A 17777-nucleotide genomic window follows, 5' to 3' on the forward strand; every position below is an offset into this window, starting at 1 on the left:
TTTCTATTTTTGTTGATTTTTTTAATTTCTTATTTTATTATATATTTTTTTTATTTTGATTTTTCATATATTTGTAATTTTTAATTTCAATTGTTTTATTATAATTTTTTGGCTTTTCATTTTGTTTTGTTAACTTCTTGTTGACACTTTACTTTTTTTTAGAAATTTGTTATCTTATTTTTATTTTTATTTTTTACCCTTTTTCTATAAATTATTATTATTATTATTATTGTTATTATTATTATTATTTTGTTATTATTATTGTTATTATTATTATTATTATTATTATTATTACTACTACTACTACTACTACTTTAATAAAAACTTCATCTTTAATTTTTTCTCTCTTTTGATTTTTTGGATTTATTTTTTATATTTTCTTGACTTTCTATTGGATTTAATTTTTTTTATGAATTTTTATTATTTTATATGTTTTATATATTATTTATCTTTATTTTTTATGTTTTTATATTTTTATTTTCATCTTTTTGATTTTTTTTGAATTTTTATTATTTTTTAATTAATTTTTTTATTTTATTGTATGTGTACTTGTGCCTAACCTTCCTACCCTTCTTTTTATTTTTTTTATTTTTTCTTTACATTTTATTTTTTATTATTTATTTATTTAGTTTAGTTATTATCTATATATATTTTATCCTATTATTCTATTTCTACTTTTGTTTTATTTGACTCTTGACATTTTATCTATTTTTTGTTTTGCTTTTATATTTTTATATTTTGTTATTATTTTAATGTGGCCCCACAAGGGGTATGCAAGCAAACTAATTTGGGTGGATGATATCCTAAATGACTAAGTTGATACGTGGAGTGTGATGCATGAGGGGAGGGTTAACACTTAGACTTAAACGACTCCAACAAGGTTGTTAGCATTCAAACCTTCACCCACCAGACAGATGGGCTTCTCAGGTTGGTGGCTGGTTGAAAACCATCAGTTCGGTCAACAGGTACTTAGATCTCGTGTCTTAGGCTTTTGGCCCTCTCCTATAGGATGATAGAATCCTAGATCTAATGTAAGATGATGTATAGAATGTGCATAAGCAGATAGAGAATTAATAGAAATAGAGCAATAAAGAGCTATCTAACAAGCATAAGGAGATAATAGTTATTATTCTAACAGAGATAAACATGCCAAATATACAAAAATAGCAATAAAGTCAAATGGGCCCTATGTGGGCTCCACCTATGGTCAAAGAACTTCCTAGTGGAGCCGCTAGATTGTGAGCATCGGGAAACGGCTTACTTGGGAGAGGGAAGGGGTTAGGCACCCCTCTCCCGTGTCCAATAGGTGGAGCTGACATGGTATCACAAAAAAGCAATTATTCAAGCAGAATAATAATAAAGAAAGCAAATCCAAGAATATACCAACACCAAAGAAAAAGAAAAAAACTACCTATTTATGTTATTATCTATATTTATTAGTTATTAGTTTTTTTGTTATTACTATTTAGCTTTTTTTGCCTATCTCTTTTTATTTTTATTTTTATCTATTTCATTTCATTTAGTTTTTTTTTGTGCTATTTTCTTAAGAGATCCTATTTGTTTATTTGTTCATTGATGACTCACTAACCTTTCTCTCCTCTACCCCCTCATTATTTCTTATGCTTATTATTATTTTATTTTGTTTAGTATTTATTTTTCTTTTTTTACCAACATTCCAAATTGGTAGCTTACTCTATCTCTCCCCTGATCCACACTCAGAAACATCAATTCGAATACCCTCTGCTAGTTCACTCACTTTTCCCTTTTCCTTGTAAGCATTTACCCCTTGTTACCACCTTATAATTTTTTATTTCATTTATTTCAGATTTCCCTTGATGGATCGAGTTTCTCCAAACCTAGCATCTTTCATTACAAGTGACAAATCCAAACAACCATTCAAATTGATCACAAGAATAGGAGTAACAAAAATCCATATCTAATAACAAGAGAAGGAAAATAGCACAAATTCTAAATCCTTATCATAACAAGAAGAAATCAATGGTTGGGTCAATAAGAAGGCATTAGAACAAGATTAAGTTGGTGCTGGAGGGTTAGGAGCTGGCTCAGCGGTAGCCTCACCACCAACAAGATTAATCCCTTTCAGATCACGACCACTCAGAAAACATTAAAAAAAAAATAGAATATAAAGAAAGAAAACGAAAGAAGAAAGCAAAACATTAAAGAAGGATGATAAGGTTACAGAGGAAAGGAAAACTTATAAGAGTTGATTCACCAGTTCCCTTGGTCTAGGGGGGTCAGACTGGGGGCCTGTTTCAATGATGGATGGTTTCGGGTCAAAAAATGGAGGGTTGAGATAGGTATGACCACAAAGAGTGAGTTTGTGTGTGTGGACCCACAAAATTTGTTGAAATGGAATATTTTTTGATTATGGGGTAAATGTGGGTATTTTTTACTGAAATTTGGTAGGGTGGTTTTTGAACGTTCTGCGTTGATTAGTGAGGTTGGACTGGGACAAATAGGCTTGAATTAGACAAATCTAGAAAAGCACTGGTTCGGTCAATCTTGGGCTTCAAAATGCAACATTGGTCAGATGGAGGGGTAAACATAAGTAGTTTTGGGTGAAATTTCACAAGGTAGGGTTTTTGGATAGTTTGAGGTGATTGGTAAGGTTAGATTGGGCCATCTAGGCCCAGATAGAAAGGACTTAGAACCTAATCAATTTGGAGTTTCAAAATGAAATCTAGGAGCAATGAAGGGGTAAACAAAGATGTTTTGGGCTAAAGTTTTACAGGTGGATATTTGGAGGTGTCCAGGATTTGATGGTGATGTCTGATTAGTCTTGGGGGGTCAAGATTGTAGGAATTTGGGTCAACGAGATGATCTAGAACAAAATCTTGGTTTGATGAAAGGGAAAATGGGGTTAAAACTTTATGGGTAGGTGTTTTGGTGTATCCAAAGTTTAATGGTGTGGTATGATTGGTTTGGATGTGTTAAGATCAATGGAATCTAGGTTCTGAGTGTTTAGACTAACTAGAGATGTCAGAATGGAATATTGGTTTGATGGAAGGGTAAACAGAGGAATTGTGAGTTAAAATTTGTTAGGTAGGTATTTTGGAAAGTCTTGAGTTTAATGGTGGCATTTGATATGTAGATTGAGGTGTAAATGGGGGTTGATTAGGGCCATTGGATTGGTATTATATGTGTTTAACAATGGGTTTTTGGTTTTTTGGGCTGGAAGTTGGGTTTATTGGGATTTTAGGTGGTTTGGAGGAATTAGAAGGGCTTGATCAGGTTTTGAGGTGAATTGGATGTTTAGATGATGGGCTGAGCAAAAATGGGGTACTAACACAAAATTCCCCAAAATTCCGCAGAAGTTTTACTGATAGGTGGCACAAAAGTCCCCAAAACTTCGTAGAAGTTTTACTGATAGGTGGCAAAATTCTGCTAGAAGTTCTAGTGGTAGTTTGTGACTTCCGGTAAAGACAAAAAAAAAAAAAAAAAAAGAAAAAGCTACCACTAAAATCTAGAACCATTGGAGGTAGTTCACTAAAGGACAACTTCCAAGCGACTGTGGTTATAAGGTTGGTGTGCTTTCCTTGGCGCATTATTTTAGCGGAAGTCTTGAACATCTTCAATGGCAACTGTGACTGCCGCTAATTCTTTCTGATTTACCACCATGCTACCTCTATTCTATCTATAAAAGAATGAATGAGGGCACAATGACTTCTGGAATTTTCATTGGACTAAGAATACCCCTAATTTAAACTTTGAGGGGAAATGATATAAAGGGCGAAGATGTCTTGTTCCAATATCTTCTTCACAGCATTCTTATGAAGAGAAGAGAGAAGACAGGTTTATACAGAGAGCTTTGCTGGGTTATTGCAAAACCAAAATTTTGGAGCAGGTTCTTGCATTCTTGAGCTGCAGTAAAATCAAATAATCATTTTGTTGTAACCGAAGCAGAAGATTTTGTAGCATTGAAAGAGAGCAATCATTAAAGAGAATGCATTAAGAGAAGATTCTGCAGCCATTCCATTATTACAACCGTTGAAGAGAAGATTTTGCTGCGATATCTCAAAAAAGAGCAATAACCGACCTTGATGATTTTGATTTTATTTTAGTTTGCTTGGATGCCAGACTATTGACAATATGTGAAGTAGGGTTCCTACATTCTTGCAAAACTGAAAATTTTTCAAGAGAGGAACTGTTCCATTCTATCATTGATACCATCAGGTTTGTCTGTACATTGTGGAGGTATAACAGTACTTTAATATGGAAGAACAGTCGGAAAAGTTTCCATCAGAGCATGCCAAAATTTACTATCTTCAAGAAGAGAGTCTAGAGGTGTTTGTGCTTGACTGTTGAACTGAAACCGTTCCAGAAGACTTGTCTAGCAAATGCCCCTAAAAATCATTTGTTGACTACAAGATTGAATTCACAACAAGAACAACGATTGGAAGAAGATATAGTTGATGGCTTTCCTGCTTGTAGTACTTACTACGCATCTAAGGTGTCTTTGTCTATGCATCTAAGCTATCTTTGTCTCTTCTGAGGTGAGAGCTCTTGGTGGATAGATTTTCTACTTATGAGTACGTTTTTGTGGTTGCATATTTTTTCAACTTATGTGTTTTGGTTGCATATTTTTTGTGGTACATAGGCCTTCTTGAATGCTTGATTTGGTTTACTTGTTTGCCATAAACGTAGGCCTTCTTGAATGCTTGATTTGGTTTACTTGTTTGCCATAAACGTAGGCCTTCTTGAATGCTTGATTTGGCTTACTTGTTTTCCATAAATGTAGGCCTTCTTGAATGCTTGACTTGGTCTACATAGTTGAATATCTCTTCACTGCAACCTTGGCTTAGGTAGTGGTCTTACAACAATTCTAACCCATAACACAAAATGTTAGAGAGAGATTGAAAATTATTTATGCTCTGATAGATGGAGTTTACTATGTAGTTTCTATGGTCTTAGGGCTTCCTTATGTTATTGTCATGTCATAGGTCCCTTTTCTTTTATACAACTTCCTGATTTGGAGATTAACATGATAATGCGGTTTTGAACTTAAGCCTATGTTAGAGGTGCCAGCTTGCCAGCTGTTTGTAGCAAAGACCTGGACTCCTACCTCCATCAGGATTAAAGGGATAGAGATTTTAATTTCACCCATTTCAGGGTTGCACTAATTTCTTTGTAACTATTATCATATAAAAAAGTTCAACTTTGATTACTTGTTTATTTATTTGTTGTAGAAATTATGGTAGGAAAGAATGAATATTCAGTTTCCTTTTAAAATGTCCTTAATGAATTGAGTTTGAGAATGGGCTTGCTACCTGCAAGAGTTGTAGTTGAGTTTGTATAGCGGGAATTTAGAGCCGTAATTACTCTTAGTATTGGTGGAGACACTTGGAAGTTATTTTGGAAAATTAGCAAGTTCAAAGAAAGAGACCGAACAAGATGCAGATTAATTCAGTATAACAATAAAGGATGCCAACTTTGAAGACTTGGAATATTTACATTGGAAGTGTAAAAGTCTTGAAACTGAATCAAATTTTGCAAAATGAAATTTCTAAAATAGAGAAGCTGAATAAGGTTGTCCCAACAAATGTGAGCGATGAAGATGAAGATCTTGAAGAGGAAAACTGCTCCGTTGGAGAAAATTAGATTTTTTGTCTGATGACCATGAAGAATAAATACATTTAGTAGGAAGGATTTGCAATTTTTGTTCTCTTTCTCTTTTTCTTCTTCTTGTTCCATAAATATGTGATTAATGAGATGAGTAGTGATTTGGTCTCTGCTTTCTTTGATTTTATTAGTCTTTTTGTTATTGAGCACACAATGTAATCAGTACCCAAAAGATTGTATTCTGCTTTCTGTGTAGTCCCTTATGCAAAATTACAATGTGTAAGTAAACAATCCACAGTTTCTAAGTATCCATTGCAAAACACACTGTTTGTTCTATTTAGATACATTCCTATCTTCATTAGATTTTCTCTGGTCAGGATTTTGTGTAAGAGTGAAGTCCACACACAAAGAATACAATTTTGAAAGGGATGCTCTCTACCATGTTAAAGTCAAACCATAACAAAAAATGCTTTTATTAGAGAGATACCATTGTATGAACTGAGTTCAACTAAGTTAATCAAAACCCATCTGGGATGAGCTACAAGGACCATACAATCTGTTAGATTATATGCTCTGAAGTCTTTTAGCACATGCATCAACTTCCATACTGGCTTACCCCATGTTCTTTTTGGGAAAGGCCCACTATATTCTCTTTCAGGCCCTTAAATCAAATAAGAGAAAGATGTCAATATGGTAAGAAAAACTTAGAGTGACTATGCACTTAATGGAATCCAGAAGATGCTTACTTTCTGAAAGTTATTTAGAAGCATACAAAAAATCTTGGTAGGTATCGAAGTATTCTGAGGGAATTTCTGTTGTGGTATAGTATTCTGTTACAGCTTAGATGCCAGGGACAGCTATAACTCATGAGAACAAAGAAATCAAGATAAATAAATTAAAAAGATGATTACAGTAGATCTGGTTTTGTACTGTTTAAATTTTACCTTGCCGAGTAGTTCAATCGGGGGATGATGCTGAAGCCTCTTGGCAGTTGAAAAACTTTAGTAGCCCACCTTATCAGATTTGTTTTTAGAAAGTGAGGATGCAATAGCAGAAGAATTCTGCATAGCCCTTTCTAATGTCTTTAAATGAAACTCCTAAGAAGGAATGTGAAAATAACTCAATAATCATAGAATATATGTGATAATTATTACTTATATTTAACAAGTTTTATGGAGCAAGTATGAAATTCAATTAACAAGTGCTAGGTTTGAGGATCGCCTATAATGACAAAAGCGGTAGCTTCCAAAAATCAGAAATAGACAATTATATGGATTGGAAAATAAGGCATTAAGTTGCTACAGATTAACCATTACTTTATTTATTTACTAAGCATCCTAAATTGGTGAAGGACCAATCAATGTTCAATAATACCATAAAAATATTCTTTACAATATTGATAGGATAAAGCTTTAGAAACTCCTAGTTTGGACCCATATCAATTGGTCAACCTAAAATTGTGATGGTTAACTCTTACAAAAGATGTAAGCCTCTTGGTTTTCTATGAAGCTTTCCATTTTTAGGAAACAAATGATATTCAAGGTTAGCACTTCAACCAAGAGCCAAAATGAAAACTGATGCTCTGGTCTCTTTCATTCCTTCTTTCCAATAATCTTATTTGAATGCCCAACCATTTCTTCTACTTGGCAGACCCTTTTAGTTTTCTCTCTTTCCCTCCCTCCCTTTTAAGTTCTTGACCAAGCCTTCCTTGATTGTCATCAGATCAGCAATTTAAATCCATTTTTTTTTACCATTTCATCAATCAAAAGCCCTCACAATGTAAATCCACTTCTCCTTCAACAAAAGTACACTCTGATCAGAATACCTCTATTTCATCGCTTGCCTTCCCTCTTTTCTGGAGATCAAAAGCCCACATTTTAACAGTTCTTGAATCCGAATTTACCAAATAATAGATTTGTTATTGGGCCTGGGAATTGTCTTATTCCTATTATTGATCTACTAAGCAGTTACATGTGTTTCAAGTAAAATTATTGACCAATCATGTGGAACCTCCATTTTTAGCACTGCTGAAGTTTGTTTTCGTCTTACATGCATCTATATGAAGTATAGAACTGATCATCAACATTAAAGGTCTCATTAAGGATTTATTAAGATCAAAATCAAAATAAGGTATAACAGTAATAAGCAGTTCAGTCTCCATAAATGAATATACAAGTACATTGTTCATTATATGAACATAGTGAGAAAGGTACTTGGTAATCATCAAATCCATATCTTCATGAGATGGGATTCCTACAGTTTGTGAAAATTGTACTCGATATTTGATAAGCATCAAATTATCTGCAAATGAGCTTCAAACCCTCAAAGGGAGTTGAATTACTTCCCTATGGAATAGTTGATGGTGATTGCACAAACCTTATGGAGGTAGTTCAGAGAGACAAATAGTAGACCAACACTATTTTACAATGATCCTCATGTAAAACTGCTAAGAAACACCTTAATTATACATGATTACTTTGCCCTCTATCTCATGAAACAAAATTGACTACTTATGTAAGTTGCAGGTTATAACTAACTATACTTCTAGGAGTTGTTGATTTACTTCAACTATTAACATCTGCCCACTTCCAGAAACATCAATTATATTAATCACAAATTAATAAATTAGTCATTATTCATTTTCAATAAATTACAGGAAATAAGTTACTATTTTTGTTTACTATGATGTATGATTTCATAGAAAAATTTATGGCAATTAACACAGGCTTCAATTGAAAAAACAAATTATCTTTTCTTTTTCAGATTTTGATATTTTTAATCAATACATTTTCAGCTTTTAATAAGAACAATGTATCCCCTTAAGGGTTACAATCTTGCATCCAGTGGATTAAGTCCAACCCAAGTACATCACAAAAGAAAAGGATTGATCTTTCTATTGTAGCTTGCCCATTTTGGAGTTCTAAGGTTAGGTTAGCATAAGATTCTAAAGGTATCTTACTCATTCCCCTTAAATTGCTAGATCTTGATAACATTCATTTTATTCCTATTAGTTTCTTGGTTATTCAAGTCTACCATTCAATCAAGGTATGCAAAATTTGGGAAACCTCAGAAATCATTCCACTTGGTAGATACTGATCTAATATCAGCGAGTACTTGAGAGCAATATGAAGATCCTATTGACTAAGATTGCATGAGAAGAAGTTTTTCCACTCCCTTGACCTTCCTTCCATGAAAAAACCACATAACAGAGTCACAGAGGTAAGAGTCCAAAAGGCATACCTTTTCTTTTCCTTTTCCTTTTCGAGAAAAGGCAAGGTAAAATTTATTCAGATATAAATAGTAGTACAAAGGGACTCCAAGGAAAAACTCCTTAGTAGGAGAAACAACCCATTCAAAACAAGGTTGCAAATGCCATAAGCTCCTAGTATTCAAACTAGCCCCCACCTAAGAAGCATGAAGCCCCTTCGAAGTCGAAACCCAAGAAATCAGCTTTCCAAAAGAAATGGATATAAGATCCTCTGAGTCATTGTGGATGTTTTGGAAAAGCCTTTTGTTCCTTTCTGCCCAAATGGTGTGCTGATAACTGCAGCTGGAATGGACATCCACACAGCAAACGCAAGCTTTGACAGCTCTTGTAGCACCTAACTCCCCAACATCTCCTTCACTGAGAATGATTCCAAATTCTAGCTGAGATAGGGGCAGAAATAGATGGCTGTTATCTTCCACTTCTTGACCACAAAACACACAGCTCTGATCCTGAAGTTGAATCCCTCTCTTAAATCGGTGGGCTTTAGTTAAACACCTATTTAAAGCTGCAGCCTTTACTGGAGCATTAATTTTTGAGGGAGAGATTGGGTTCCAGATTCTGGAAGCAAGCATGTCTTCCAAGTTGCTTGTTGCTAGGTGAGTAGCAAAGGACTTGACTGAGAAAAGACCATTTGTGCTCCAAGTCCTACTCCAACTGTCTTCTTTGAGCAGATCCAGGGGCTGGACCGTTGGAGGGAGATCAGCTCAAGTAGATCGGCTATGTTTGCAATTTCCTAATCCTGAAAGTTCCTTTTGAATGAAGGACACCATACCACAAAAAGGTCCTTGACCTTTCAAATGGTGAGAGAGTACTTAGATAATGATGATCAAAGCATGATGATGAAATTATAGTAGACTAATATTGTTTCTTCTTAAATGTTTAATGGCATTTTGTATTTTACATATATTATCTTTCCAGTTTTCTTTTTCATCTTATTCTTATGGATCTTTAATCATATTTTTCATTCATCTCCCAGTTATTCAATTTTAAGTTTTATCATCTTGAAATGATCATTTCTTCATTAAATTATATTCTTCTCATTTCCACAGAATATCACTGACAAACACTTCTGCCTTCATTGCTGATAATTACCAAGAGGTGGAGTGCTCATGACTTTTCCATTTTTATTTCTACTCCACAAAATTGAGAATATCTACCCTCGAGATGAATGTTGATGTCCTTAAACTGTGTTCCAGAGAACTTCATTTACTTCATATTCTTACTAACCTTCTTTCCAAGTTTAATTTATTTATTTTAAGATGAAAGAAATTAAATTTTTATTGACATATTAGTATTTCTCTACAATTTTTTGTGTTTATGACCTATTCATCCTATTGACCTTCATTAGTTTATGTTTTACATGGACAGTTCAAGTAATATGTTATTGGTCAAAAAGTGCCTATTGTATACCTTTTGCTTTTTGGTTCCAGTAATATCTTATTCATCCTTTGACTATTCAGCTTCCTTATTTAAATTCTTCTACATGTGTCTTCTACTATCTTCTCTCCTACCTCCACTTGTGACCTAACCCACCACCTTACCATCATCTTCAACCTTGGACTTTCCTACTATGTGCTTCTACTTTGGGCGCTACTGACATGTCAGTACAAATACTATCTGAGAAGAGATCACTACAATCAATGAAGAAATTTTGGCTTCACTACTAAAATCCTCAAACTTGTAGCATGAATATCAAGAGCATTATAAGCTTTAAGAACACCTGCCAAGGAGAAGTAGAGTAGGTGAAAATTTCAAGCCAGCCAAGGGATACATTAGGTGCAGGCAGGCATCTAAAACCAAGATTTGTCACCTTTAGGCTCTGTTTGGTTTGAAAGAATAGGAAGGGGAAAGTTAAGGAAACCTAGTTCAGGGTGTAGATAGGCTTATCTAGGCCAGCATTAGAGGCCCAAGCTATTCATATACATAAAAAAAAAGAACAATACATAACTTTGAAAGTTAAACTTGAATATGCAACATATTTTTCAACTTTGGGCCTTTTAGAGCTTTCAACTTGCAAAACCAGACCTTTCCAACAAATTCAGGAATTCATTTTCAAAGCACATGATAAGCTGATGACTCTCCATCAACTTGTTACCTACTTTCGCAGCTCATCCATATGTGCATCATGTTGGTATATCTATCAATGCATTCATGTTTTTAGAAACATTGAGAACTGGAAGTGACTTGGACTTAGATGTGTAGGCTATTATGACTATTTAAGTCTTCTGAGGGGATTTGTTTTTTTTTTTTTCATGTTAATTGGAGTTGGATGCCTTTAGATTTTCTCTAGTTAGAATTTTGTTTAAGAATGAAGTCCACACACAAAGAATGCAACTTTGGAGTGGATTCTCTTATTCCAGATTATTTTGCTAGGAACTTCTTGATTATTGGATTTAGCCAGATAGCTGCATACAGAGCTAACTGAGTATTTGTTAGTCTTTTCCCAAAACCATACTCATTTGGGTCTGCTATGTTAATGTCAACCTGGCTGCCATAAAGGAGCTACAATAATTCTGTCATAGGATCTAATTCCCAATCATTAACATTCCATCTAAACTAAGGTTTCCATACAATGCTCCCATTTTGAAGCACACCAACAATCCATCCAAGACCTTATCTTTTCCCCATTCCCAACATCAAAACTCCCTCAAACCTTTACTAAACATGTTATACACCAATTATATTCACTTCCAAATGGAACAGCCATAAGTTTGAAAAGCAGCTCTAGGCTCCCAACCCATATTTCTCACACCATGCTTAAACTGAATTATCCTCATCCATTGTTCATCCTACTGTTCACAAAACCATATAGAACAAGTTTCACTATGAGCTTCCTAAGGTCAATTGAATTTTGCTATAGAACTTTGTAGTTTCCAAAACTTTCAACTATTAAACTACCAAATCTCTCCTTGCAACATTCCAAACAAAAACATACCTATTGGATAAATTAGTTAGAGCTTTGCATATATAACTGATTTATTTTTAATTTAAGATGGATGAATGTGAACCTCTTTAGCTTCAGACAACTCAATCAGTTCAGTGATCTTATATGAATTTGGGGTTACTTCATTATCACTTAATAACTACTGACGTAGTAAGAAGAAAAGACTACTACTTTTCATGCATAGCAGAGCAAGCCTCCTGTTTGATAATCTACCAAGTTAACATATATAATTTAATTTTTAGGCATGACTCAACTATAAACCATGTCAAATTTTAATTAAGGCAAAACAAACATTGGTGGGTTCAGTTAAGTGTAGGCTTGCAAGAAAATCCAAGGATTGCCACCTTTAGGCTGTGTTTCATTTGAAAGAAAAGGTAGGGAAAGGAAAGGGAAACATGCGTTAGAGGCCCAGGCTAGCTTGATTAGTGTTGGAACCAAGACTTTCTATACCAATCAAATAACCTTCTATCTATGAGTTTTCAGGCCATGTGAACGAGCTACCCCAAACCCCTGCCCTGCATGCACTTGTTTGTATTTGGACTTGCTTCAAGGAGCCTTTTGAAGGCTGAAGACCAATTTCCTATGATCATGAATGCAAGATGTTTAACATCAGACTACCAAACTGCTTGAAGCAATTATATTATGTTACTTCACAATAATCATAGAGTATATGTGATAATTATTACTTATATTTAACAAGTTTTATGAAGAAAGTATGAAATTCAATTAACAAGTGCTAGGTTTGAGGACCACCTATAATGACAAAAGCGGTAGCTTCCAAAATTCAGAAATAGACAATTATATGGATTGGAAAATAAGACATTACATTGCTACAAATTAATCATTACTTTATTTATTTATTAAGGATCCTAACTTGGTGAAGAACCAATCAGTGTTCAATAACAACATAAAAATGTTCTTTACAATATTGATAGGATAAAGCTTTAGTAGCCCACCTTATCAGAATTGTTTTTAGAAAAATTATCAAACTATTAAATTCTAACACATGCCCCTACTATAAAGTTCCAACCCATGAAAGAGTCCATGGAACACTATTTCAACATACTAAAACTAAGAGGCTGGAAAACATAAGGCAAGATGTTCAAGTTCTAGACATCTATTTGTGATTTTTTGCATACTTTCCAAGGCCATGACTAAAATATGAAAAGATATTATAACTTTATGATCCTTCTAGCATCAATTGAAGCCAAAGATTTCTCTCAAAAATAGGGAACATTGTATCTATACGAAAGCTTTGGACAACATGGACAAAAAAGATAGCCCAAGCATTGAAAAGAAACCATTGAAATTAATATCAAAACAGACAGAAAGATAAGCAAATTATAGATGTGTAGGGGTGTTTAAATTAATAACTTCTTGATTTAATTGTTTAGAGTTTCATGTTATTAGAAAGAAGGGTTTAGCCTTTATTTTCCAAGACCCACATAGGCCTTTTTTTATAGGTAACTAAAAACTTTAATAACTAAAATAAATTATATGTAGATGTGTATTTACATAAAAAATAAACTTTGAACTCCAAATTTTATATAATAGTCCTTCCCATACACCTTCTCCCTTATAAGCTAGAATTTCTGAGTTTAAGTACTACCCTGACTTAGCTTATGCCTTAGCTAAACAAGGAGTTCATAGGAGTATAAGCTACACATACCACGGGAGTTCAAGTACTACCCTGCCTTAGCTAAACAAGTACTTGTGGAAAGAAGTACTTGTAAATGATAGGGCTGATGCTTTAAACAAGTTGTGTGAACAACACTATTTTACAGTTGATGGTGATTGCACAAAACTTGTGGAGGCAGTTCAGAGAGACAAGTAGTAGACCAACACTAGTTTACAGTGATCCTCATGTAAAACTGCTAAGAAACCCCTTAATTATACATGATTACTTTGTCCTCTGCCTCATGAAACAAAATTGACTACTTATGTAAGTTGCAAGTTATAGTTAATTATACTTCTAGGAGTTATTGATTTACTTCAACCATTGATGTGTCTTATTGTGGCACTAGCAAGTGCACTAGCCGTTCAAGTAGTAAAGTAGTGAATAGAGTATCGTTCCCACGAGGATTTAGGTAACAAGTAACAATACTAAATTGAGTAATTCTTATCTGATTAACAAATAAATCAAAACTTTAATGAAAGCTAAAAATCCTAAACTAAAATCTATCTAAATCATTGGCCCAATTGCCTTCAAATCAGGTTAGAAGAGTAACAGTAAATGGCAATCTTAGAATTCAACAATCTATCAATTTGGATCATTCGAATAAATCATGATTGAGCCTTGGTTTGGTGAAACCCCAAGGTCATGAACAACCTCTTTCAAGCGCATGTTCATCCTATGCATGAGTGATGGTTCTTCTATCTCTAGCAAGAATCTAATCCTCATGCATGTATTTCTTCAAACACTTCTAAGGCATCAATTCAAATCTGAATTGATCACCAACTGAATTGTGCAAGTTATCTTTAACTTTGCACTCAATTCAGTTCTTGAATAGTAGATATGAATTCCTAGAGTCTCTCTCAAGCACTCTAGGAATTCCAAGCTTTGGATCCATTCGGCCAATCTGAAATTTGCAGATCTGAATTCTCTTTCAAGCAATTCTGATCTTGCAATCTCAGATCTGAGTTTTGAAGGTTAATTGACCGAATTAATTTACAATTTAACCCCTATTCAAGAAACTTCAAGTACAATTCATAACCATTCGAATGAATAAAAAAGAATTTGATTGCTGAACTAAAAATTTTACAAACTGAAATACATCAAGAAAGAATGGAAGAAGGAGAAAAAAGAAAGAAAATATAACAAAGAAACAAAATTCAAATTAAAGGAGAATGAAACTACAATTGAGTTATTACAAAAGATCTTTGAATCACAAACCCCCAATTTCGAACTCACCTTCTTCTTCTTGCTTGCTTGACTTGAACTTCCTTAAGCACTTCTTCTTCTTCTTACTTGCGCCTAGCCTTCTTTTTTCTTCTCTCAAGGTGGCTGAACCTCTAAGAGTGGGAGAGCCTTCATCTCAAGCAATTGAACACCTCTCCCCCCTCCTAGATGCCTCCTTATATAGTTTTTCAAGGGGGCTCTTGCCCCTTCTTGAAGCCTCTACAATGCGGTGTATTACACCCCTTTCTTGAACTTTCTAGAGCTCTCTTAAAGCCTCCTAAGGGCTACTATTTGGGCTGCACTTAGGCTCTCTCTTAGCATATGATAGTTGATGGAGGGTGATTTGGCCCGACCTCGTAGCTCAGGTACACGTAGGCGTGACCTAGATCAAACAGTGACTCAGCATGACAGCACAACGGATAAGAACACAACTCGGTGGGGAAGTCCCACCAAGTTCAGCATGGCAACTCGATAGGTAAACTACTCGCCAAAAGCCGTCTTGCCAACACCTCCTCCCCGGGGTCAAGAGACTTCGGGGGGTCCCGAGTTTGGGGCACCCTGACCCCTTTTGAGACCCGAGCTCCTCCCAATGGACCTCGATCCACTCTCAAGCAAGAGCGCATCGATTCTTCTTTGGACGCCTCGAGGCACAAAGACCTCTAGTCGGCTAGCTTAGCATAACCGGCTGCAGGCAGCCTGTCACTTAAGGGACGACCCAGCTCAGGGCAATTTGCAGGAGAACAACTCGGTATACCATAGGAGGGCTTCCTGCCCGACCACCATACCAAACAAACCTGCGAATTGCAGGCATGTCCCCTTGCCGCGCCTGCCACCTTTAGGAAGGCGTCCCACACCTGACAGATACGTACCCTGCACGACGGCCCCGTGCGTGCCACCTCATCCCTACCTGTAATGGCTATGGCAGACTGACAGTGGTAGTTATACCTGCCCTGTCAGGAGTCAGAGGGCCGAGAGCAACGAAATTCCAGCTATAAGGAACTTATCCTCAAGGAACAAGGTATCTGGAATCACTAGCGTAACCTACACCCTTAGACTTCGTTCTTTCTATGCTTCCTATACACAATACTAACTTAAGCATCGAAGCGTTCCCACCAGGAAACCCCCTGGGAGTTCTTCCTCCTTCCTCTCGTTTCAGGTACATCTCAGGAGCCACGCGAGCACCAGCTAGGAGTGACCGGATTGCGCTACATCAATTGGCGCCGTCTGTGGGAAACGGTTCAAAAAGCCTTTCTCTCTAAACTTTTTCAGTTCCTTCTTCCTTGAAACAATCCAACGCTCATGGCTTCCTCTAGCAACGTCGGACGAAGCATGGAGATGGACAACTCCAGGAAACAACCCCAGCTTCCTACTGTCTGTATCGGACAGTTCACCGTCCCCCTCTCAGCGGACAGAATCCCCAGCTTGAACGTGCCTCTCACAATGGCACCTGTCATCGCCCCACTCCCCGCTACAGTCGGAACGACGTTCACCGAGCCTTCGGTCGTGCCTCCAGCGGCTGGCCCGAACCAGCTGGAGGACCTGGTGCAGTGCATGAGGGCCATGTAGGCTCAAATGCAACAGTTCCAACAACTTCAACTCTATCAACAACACGTACCACACCAGGTCTCCCAGTATCAATATCAGCAACAGTTCCCCCAGTTGCTTCAACCTCAGCTTCAGTAGCCTCAGCTCTCGCCTCAGTGCCTAGCTTTGCAGCAAGCCAAATCTCGCTGCCAGAGCAAGCACTCCGACCGAGGAGAGGCCCTGCAAAATCTCTCAAAAAACCAAGCCTCCCCCCACGGCAGACGAGAGAGACTGGCTACCCCGATATCATCGCGGGCAGACAAGTCGGGAGGACCCCGGCTCGGCAGGTCTACGTCGCCTCGACAGTCGAAGTTTGGAACCCCGATCCTTGAAAACCGGTTCGAGATCCTGGCAACATATTCCAAGCAGGATCCTTCTGTCCGTAGCCATCACCAGCGGATCGGGCTACTCTCAGTGCAAACCATTCTGGATAGCGCAGAGGTGAGCAACACGAACGCTGAGCCATCCCCTGTCTTTCGAACTCCTAGCAGTCCCGATGCCCAAGGATTTCAAGCTCCCCCCTCTTGATAAGTATGACAGGTCGTTCGACTCGAATGATCATGTAGACACCTTTCAATCACAAATGCACTTGGCGCGAGCCAGCGAGTCGTGCATGTGCGTGGCCTTCTCCACTACTTTTAGGGGAGTAGCCTGCACGAGGTACCAAAACTTGGCGCCTGGGTCAATAAGAAGTTGGGCGCAGTTCGCACAAGCTTTCACATCCCACTTCGTCACTAGAAAACGGTGCCCGTGAACTGAAGAAAGCATCTTCAACGTAGCACAAAGAGAGGGAGAGTCCATCCGGAGCTATATCAAGCGGTTCAACGATGCTTGTATGCAGATACCATGCCTGGACCCCGTCATATGCCTTGCTGCAGCCAAGAAGGTCATGATGCACAAAGAGTTCAAGTGGCACATGGTCGTCAATCAACCCGCGACCATGACCGAATTTCTAAAGCTTGCAGATAAGTTCATAGCCACTGAAGAGGAGATCAACCAGAAGGGTGAGGGCGCACCCGAAAAAAGAAAGAGAGGAGAGCCATCCAGTCAAGGGGACACCCGAAGAAAAAAGGAAACAGTTCGGGGTGCAAAGCCGGGTCAATTGTTCCGAGCTCCTACACCGGACTGAGCTGATTACACCCCACTGAATGCGAAGCGGGCCGAAATCCTAATGGCGATCAAGGACGCCCCATACGTGAAGTGGCCACCCCGTCTGAGGGGGAATCCCAATGAAAGAAATAAGAGTTTGTATTGCAGTTTTCACAAAGACCACGGTCACTATACCGAGAGTTGTAAAAACCTCCGCGACAAGATAGAGGAGCTCATTTGTCGCGGATATTTGAGAAACTTTGTACAAAATAATAATAATAACAATAGCAATAGAACAGGTCAGCAAGGGGAGCACGATAAAGATGCTCCAGAGTCCAGCAGCAGGCCGGACGAACAATCACAGAGGCAGCCTCCGGAGGAGAGGCCAGTTCGGGGGCCATCCACATGATAAT

The sequence above is a fragment of the Nelumbo lutea genome, chromosome 7 (genome assembly GCF_056320005.1).
Source record: "Nelumbo lutea isolate HS-2025 chromosome 7, American lotus-T2T, whole genome shotgun sequence".
NCBI classification, from domain to species: domain Eukaryota; kingdom Viridiplantae; phylum Streptophyta; class Magnoliopsida; order Proteales; family Nelumbonaceae; genus Nelumbo; species Nelumbo lutea.